Here is an 8,331-nt window from a genome sequence, read left to right as displayed (position 1 = left end):
TCTAGTGCAGTGTTATCCAGAGGTAACTCCTCTTGTTAGATTTGTAAAACTGTTCCTAGTTTACATTTTTGCTCTCCAGAATGCTGACTCATCCCCAATAACAGATTCTCTTGGGCAAGAGAATCTTTTCACACTCCTGTGATCCTGCAGACCCATTTCATGGCTAAAAATATAAAACTCAACCACAGGTTTTCTAAATCTTGCTCATACCCTTTTCCTATTCTATCCATTCCCAACACTAGATTCTGGGAAGGGGAAGTCTACTACCTATATGCACCCTCTTGATTCAGTCTGTTATATTTATATTGCAGTATTTAATAGAATTAAAGTTATGGTGACTGAAGCACAAATATGATGTACTTCTGTACAAAAGTACTTGTTAATATAGGAACCGTGAATTCACTCATTCAGCAAATACTGAATGCCTACTGAGGGGCAAGCACATGCTAGACATTTGCTAGACATGGTCTTTGTAAGTTATGAGTCTGTGGCTAATCACCAGCCCATCCTTAGTTTGAAGTTTATACTGTTTTTTGTGTCTCAGATGAAGAGTTGTTCTTGTACAACTCAAATAATGCAGTTGTGAATTCTGATACTAGTAATAACATCAACTTTAAAAATTAAAGTAAGTAAAAATACCAGTCCAGAATATAAAACCTTTATAAAATGTCTGACAATATTTAGTTCTCAAGTGTGGAGTGAAGCTGAACAAGCCAGATTAGGATTCCATTTTTGTGATTCTTTTTTTGCTTCCAGGAATTTAACTCAGGACCTTGTGCTTCCCAGGCAGACACTGTGCCAATGAGCTACATCCCCAGCAATATGAACTTTTAAAAGTACTATTTCTGTTTATTCTGATGGAGAGAAATATATTGCGTGTGGCATACTATTATATCAGGAGCACGACACAGACAACATAAAAAGTGCAGCCAGTCACTCAGAAATGCACTGAATACTATAAGGAATTCCACATAAAACCTCCATGGTTTTTTTCCTAGGGAAGTACCATTTTACAAAGACTGATATGAAGCCATTTCATTATCTGAAGAAGGACTTGCTACCACTAAAAAAGCAACTAAAAAGATGAGGCAGACAAAAATAAGAAACTTACATCACTCCCAAATTAAGACTTTTAGGGGCCTTTTTGAGATAGGGTTCACTATGTAATCCAGGATGGCCTCAAACTCATGGTGATCCTCCTGCCTCAACCTCCCCATGTGCTGGGATTACAGGTGTACATTACTATATTCAGCCCAAATTAAGTTTTCATTCAAAGACATCAATTTTCCATCTTTCACCAACAAAACCTTCTGACAGGTTCCTGCTTGTATTCCAAGATGAACACATACCTTTATATACTGCAAGAAAATTCTTCTCTTACTGGCTGCACACCTCATCTTCCAATGTTTCTGCATTCTTTACACATAGAAACACATTGAACTAGTGCTAAAAGTGTTTATGATCCCTTTTATAAAAGTCAGTCTGTTTGGATCTGTGCTAATCTGAATAAAAGATGTGTTATTTTAATTTTTAAGGCAGATGTTAAGTTTTTCTGTAGGCCTTGTGAAACTTCATCTTGTCATGGGGCAATAATTATCATAAAATATAATACTGCCTTCCTTATTTTTTGAGGTGAGACAAGAACTTGAGCTACTAAAGAGCAAAGCTGCATAGGCAATGCAAAGTGACCTAAGATCTTAGAATTATAGCCAGCTTTTTATACAGGTCAAGGTGCCTTTCCCTTTTATACAACAGAAAATGAAGTATAAAGGCCAGAAATAAAATGTTCTAGAACTAAGACTCAGAGCCTTTTAGTAAGCTTTTAATACTCTGTAAAGCATTTTAAAGAAATTGTTAACGTGGAGTTTGAGACAAGACCACAAGGTGAAATGCAGCCTTTGAAGCTTAGCAGGACACAATTTCAAAAATAAACACAGAGGAAAGGTTTGTACTATTTTATTATGTATTGTTTAGACAAGATATCATGTCTGCATCTTGTCCTTGAATAATCACTATGAAGACCACATTATGCAATGTATTAATTATTGTAACTGTCCTGCTAACTTCTCTTGAAACTGTCATATTGCTATTTTATTTTATCATTAAAATGAACAAAAAATTTAAGAAATAAAAGGAAAATAGAAAGGAATGAGGATGTGGTGTAGTGTGAAGGGCTTGAGTTTAGTCCCTAATAGTGTAAAATAAAAGGATGCATAATAAATAGGTCAGTACCCAGGTCCTTAGCTCAATCGCTCCTAGAGGAGGTGATATGCTAATTTGTCAGCCATAACCTCAAAACAGTTGTGAAAGGCTCTGCTTTCTCCAATGTTTAAATTATAACAAATTGTAATGACATGTTTTTCTACCTGACATGAAGAGCTTTGGTCTAAAGCAGACACTGCAAATTGCATTTCTATCTTTGGGCTGACAGTTCTATTGCTGGGAAGTATGAAAATTTTCACCATCATTCTTTGTATTATCAAAGTGTCCTCCTTTGTCCATTTGGCTCTGAACAATGAACAAAAGCTTGAGATGTTTCAGAAGACAAACTCCAACACAATGATCCCCGATATTCTCCCATACTATATGTACCTTTCGCCATACATGTCCCATTCCAGAGAATGCCTTGGCAAAGCACTTCTTGTCCTGGGTAAGGAATGCAGTTCGGCTTGTCCCAGGTCTTCAGACACAGCTCATCTCCCACAGGCAAGCTGAACAAAGATTCCAGTTTCTCTTTTGACACCCCACTCTTTTTCCAAAAGGCACAGGTGCTACAATGATACCCACAGAGCCACTTCACAGTGAAAGATTGCAGCTATCCAACTGAACAGCATCAATAGGTGTACCAATTGAAGCTTTGCCTTCTTGAATTTGACTGTTGGTCAGTAAACATGAGATGCTATTTGCTGCTCTTTTCACAGCCAGTGAACTTTTTCACCAGCAATATTGTATGGGCTAGACCAGTCATTGTCCCCCTCTATTGATATTGCCCCAGTTCCACACAGTGGATCAACTATTATATCAGTAGATTGAAGTTCACAGAGCCTGTGCATCCAAGAGTTGATCTAAGAGATGTAGCACCCAAACATGTAATATTTCTGTGATGGAGACTCTCCTCAGTGCACTACCCACAGCCATTTCATTATCATTGATATTCAAGAGAACCTCCACATCAAAACTGGTCATGTCATGTCAGCCTTCCACTTGAAATGATCTTGAACAGCACCCCAAAATTTTTGGCAGCCTCATTTGAGGTAAAGCAGTGTTTCTCTCCTGCCCTGTTGCATGTGACTCTAAAACTTAAAACCAGAGGGTCAGTTTCTTCTTTGGAATGTTCATCTGTCTGATTTTTGGAAAATGTTAGCTCATCACCCAATAAGGTTGATATCCCCTCCTTGATGGCTGGAATCTTGCAATGGTCAAGGATACATGAATCTAAAGCATCTTTGGCAAATCCACTGCCATTCTCTCATCTAATTTTCTCCTTGTCTGTTTACAATTATTTTGATTTTACATTCATCTTATCACACTTTGTTTTCTTCTTCTTGGAACAAGTGTTAACTTCTCATAATTTTAAAGGATCTGACCATGGGAGTTTTCCAGCCAGGTCTTCAAAACCTTTCAGAGTTTCTTCCTTTTTCGTTTTCTTTTTCAACAGGAAATCTTTAAACTCACCCACAACCACAAATAAGTTATCCAATGATGTCAGAGAATGATCCTGTACAACACTAACTACCGAAATGTCAAAATATATTTTGTCCCGTTCTTCACTGATTTTGCAAGATGACCCCAATTTCTCTCTGATTTCATCTGCAGCTGTTGCTCAAAGCCAGGGGGGATAGTAGCTCCACCTGTGACATGGAGTAGCTCAAATTCTTCTTTGCTGCCATTTTCTTCAGTCACTGGTATAGATCTCTGGTTCTCATCAAGGTTAACATGCAAGAGTTGGGTAGTATCTTCTTCAAAGTGAGACATTTTGGCAATGTTTCTAAGATCTCTAATAAAGTTCCACCACCACCAAAACTCCTTACGTCAATAGCACTTCACTGTCACAAATTTTTAGGCCTCAAATATTTTGAAGAGTTTGAGGAGTATCTCCATTATGTTTTTATTTAGTTCCTAAAGAATTCAACAGTATCCTTTGGATCTTGGAATTTTGTTATTTGGTAAGTTATTTATACTTGTCTGAATTGCATTAATTAATTTGTGTATTCTGGGTTTTTATGATTTCTCGGTTTACTTCTGATAATTCATATGTATGTAGAAATCTGTTTCTTTTAAATTCTATAATTTACTACAGTACGCTTTCTTGGGGTAGCTTTCCCAGTCTTCTGGATTTTGGTGAAGTCCACTATGATTCTGCCTTCATTGGTTCTTTATTTTTAAGTCTATTCTATTAGCTCTGTTTGTGATTTTATTTCATTCCTTATATTATGTTTTGTTTGCTTTATGACTTTAAGAAGGTGAATTAGGTTGTAAAATTGGACACTGTTTGCAGATGTTGACATTCACAGCTATAAGCTTCCTCTTAAGACTGCCTTCATTGTTTTCCATGTGTTCTAGTATACTGCACTAGCTTTGTTCTTTAACTGTAGGAAATAATTTCCTTCTTACTTTCTTCTATGACATGCTGAATGATATTGTTTAATCTCTAGATGTTTGTAGATTTTCTATGGTTGCTTTCAGCATCATTCTCTAACTTCATTGCACTATGATCTGAAAATAAAGCATGATTTCAGTTCTTTTGTATTGATCTAAGCCTGTTTTATGAGCTGGTAGGTGCTCTCTTTTGGAGGAAATACCATATGATACTAATAAAAGTGGCTAGTCTTTGTTTTTTGGCTATTCATAGAATATTGTATAGGTATGAGTGAAGCTGATTTTTCATCTTTAATATTTCTTTTATTTTTGTTAGTTGAACTTCCAATTTGTTGTAGTATAGTACTAATTTGCCCCATTATGATTCTGTTGCTCTTTTACTGCTTTTTAATGCTCAGTATTAATTTATGAATTTGGAAGTATTGGTGTTCAAAGTATATGTATGCAAGAATGTTTTCTCTTCTGGTTAAATTGTTCTATCATTCCATATGTAGTGATTGTCCTTGTCTCTTCTGGACCATTTTGGCTTGAAAGACATCTGATTACAGGATAGTTACTCTTGTTTACATTCAGTCTTCTGCTCAGTAAGATACTGTTTTCCATGCTTTGGTATTTTGGCCTAGCCTTTTCTTTTTAGATTCAATGTATTTTGTGTTTGTTACAGCATGGTGTTTTGTTTCTTAAGCAAATCTGCTAATTTGTACCTGCTTACCAGGGAGCAGGGACCATTTCTATGACAGATGGTACTGGAAAGTAGTGATTACTGTCATCTCATTATTTTCCTATTTCAAAATTCCTCAGTTTTCCTTTTTTGCTTACTTTTTCACTCTGCTTGTTGTAGTTATTCCATTAGACAGTTGTAATATCAATGGATTCATTGTCCCTCCCTCTTATATTCTTGAAAATTTTTTGGATTGAAGGAATTGTGATCATAAATGCTTCATCAATCTTTGTTATTGAATGTTTTTATTTCTCTATCAATTATGAAAGACAGCTTTGTAAGACATTGTTTGAAAGTTGTCTATGTGTGTTTGTTTTTGGACTTGAAAAACTTTATCTCCACATAATCTTGAACATAAAGTTTGGTGTTGAGATGTCTTTGGTCAGTTTAATGGGCTTACCTTCATAAGTGATGTAGGATTGTGATTTTGCTTTGTACTGAAGCGTGATTGCTGATTGAGGGAAGCTGTGAAAATGTTGCGACTTTTAAATATGTTGGTATTTCGCCTGTGTTTGCTTCCTCTACACATAATTCTTTTGAGGAAACTCCTGAGTTGACCATGAGAAGTACTACTTAAAGTACTGGTTCATTCTTGCTCTGTTTATCTGGGGAGCTTTATAGATCATGTAAACCATATTCTGGCCAACAGTGTGAAGTACAATGGTGGGTATTTCTCTCCTTTTTTCCTCTATCCATTCTTTGTGCAGCATTAGATATTATTATTAAAACTTAAACACAGAAAGCAACCTTGAGCAGGGACAGCTAAATCAGCCAATGAGTTAGTCTGCTTTTGTCTTTAAAGTTCACATATAGACAAACTGGTTGCTAAATGAAGAACTGTATATAGTACATACATTAAAATATTCACAACAAAGTAATGCTCAAAAGAAATTCCAACTTGATGACTTACTTATATTGGCATAACTCTTACAAGCAGTATAACATAGAATAAAACTATAGCATTATGCTGTACATCATATTCATCAAAAATTACAGTACTGCATAAATGAGGTATACTATACAAAGAGTCATTCAAGCTGTATAAACAAGATGTACAGAACTGTACAAAAGGAAAAGATAGATTACAAGTCTAAACAGCCTCAAAATCTGAATTGTCATTAAACAAGTGGGTTGTTAAATGAATATCTGTGTTTTAGTTTGTGCTCTGTACAGTTTGATATTAAACTCTTAATGTTAAAAAAATTCTACCTGCAAGGTATATGCAAGACCAAAGCTAGAAATAAAGAGAAGAGAGATGGAAAGGCAAGCAGAAGAGAAAGAATAAATGGAAAAAAAAGACAATATGAATGAACAATGGAAAATAGGAAAGAAAGAGAAAAAAAGGAAGTAAAGCAATACAAAGAAAAAGAAAAAAAACTTGCATGGTTGCCAAAACACAAAATCAAAGTACCTTCAAATTCTGTTTATCTTGCAGTGTGGTTTCAATTGCAGGCCAACAAACTGCCCATTCCATGTTTTGCTCTATTGCCTGCCTGTGAACATAACATAGAGGCTTGTTGACCAGGATGACTTATGGGTCCACCTAATAGTGTTCAGCTTTGCTATGGGTAATGCTAACTGTAACATTTTATCTCAAGATTTAATCACTTCAAAGAATTTCGGAAGGGTGGGTCTAACAGAATTGATGCTATAGCAAATCCTCTATTGACTTTACCAGATTTCTCTGTTCTTCCTTCCTTCTTTTCCTGGTAAGTCCTGTAGTAGCCTATGTATTTTCCAGTTATGAGACAAGCTCTAACTAGAACGTTATTCTCTGTCCTTCCACCTTTCCACCTATAGTCTTTCCTCGATCATTGTTCATAAGCTACCACTTTCTAACCTATGTGCCTGTTGGAGTTCAAGTGTTCAGGGAATTCAGAATCCAGTAGTAGTCAATAGGTGTCGGCCAGCAGGTGGTAGGCAGCAAAAAGCATTTCTTCTTGGCAGGACACTCTTGAGGTTTGTGGCAGGAAAGTGAAACTACTTTTTATTGAACCAACATGCTGTTTTCAACTAAGAGTAATGACACTTGCAGACACTACTTATTCACAGAGACCCTGATCCACAGTTTTTCATTTTTCTTTTTGGCAGTACTCAGATCCAGGTCCCTACTTGTTTTCAAATTCTTCAAGGGCCCAGTAGTAATCTCTTATAGATTCCTCACTGGATATCTGTTTTCCTGATACTTTGCTTTGCAAATAGAAACACACACTGTGTCATTCTTCACATGAGTCAGAACTTTCCTTCAGCCTGGGCACTACTGGAATGCTGGCTCCCTTCCTCACACTGCCCAGTGCTCTCTGCAGGTAAAACGTACATTTGACCTGGGATATATAAGGGTTGCTGTGGTTCCACTATTGTCTGCCTTCCCTCTCTGAACATGCCCAGTAGTGAAATATTATTCAGTGAATGTTTCTGGATCTTTGCCTTCCCATATGGTCTTTCCAGTGAGTCTCCTTTTCTCTGGTTCGTGTGTTGCAGCCTCCCTCCCACCTTGCCACCACCTAGTCGGCCATGAGGCTGCTGAGTATATTCTTCATTTCATTTTTGGAGTGATCATACCTACTTTGTAGGACTATAATGAGCTGTTGTGTAATTAATTTTTTAAACTTAATCCTGATAAACATGCTACTTTTAGTCCTTGAGATCCTGCTTTCCCTTTCCTTGTATTATATCTTTCTATTTGTATTTCTTCTTTGGAGTTCTTATACTAGGGACACTATACGATATTTACACATGTGTGTCTGGTTTATTTCACTTATGAGTACATGTTCAAGTGGCATCCACTTCAATATAAAGGATTCCAGTTTATCATTCTTAATAGCTGAATAATACTCCATTGTGTAAAAATACCACATCTTTCTCAACCATTCCTCAGGTGATGGGCATCTTGATTGTTTCCAAGATTTGGCCATCACAAATTGTGCCGCTATAAACATAGGCACACATATATCCCTATGATATGATGTTTTCAGATCCTCTGGAAAAATTCCCAGTAGAGGAATAGCTGG

The 8,331-nt window shown here is 36.4% G+C and overlaps 1 pseudogene; it reads right to left on the bottom strand.

Annotated features, from left to right (window-relative positions):
• Positions 1–2,479: 2,479 nt before the first annotated feature.
• On the bottom strand, positions 2,480–3,975 carry LOC101569219 (annotated as a pseudogene).
• Between the last annotated feature and the right edge of the window lie 4,356 nt (positions 3,976–8,331).

Source organism: Octodon degus, unplaced genomic scaffold (genome assembly GCF_000260255.1).
Source record: "Octodon degus isolate 3935 unplaced genomic scaffold, OctDeg1.0 scaffold00346, whole genome shotgun sequence".
Lineage (NCBI taxonomy): Eukaryota > Metazoa > Chordata > Mammalia > Rodentia > Octodontidae > Octodon > Octodon degus.
The sequence above is the reverse complement of the archived record's forward strand: the minus strand, read 5'-3'. Positions and strand labels throughout refer to the sequence as shown.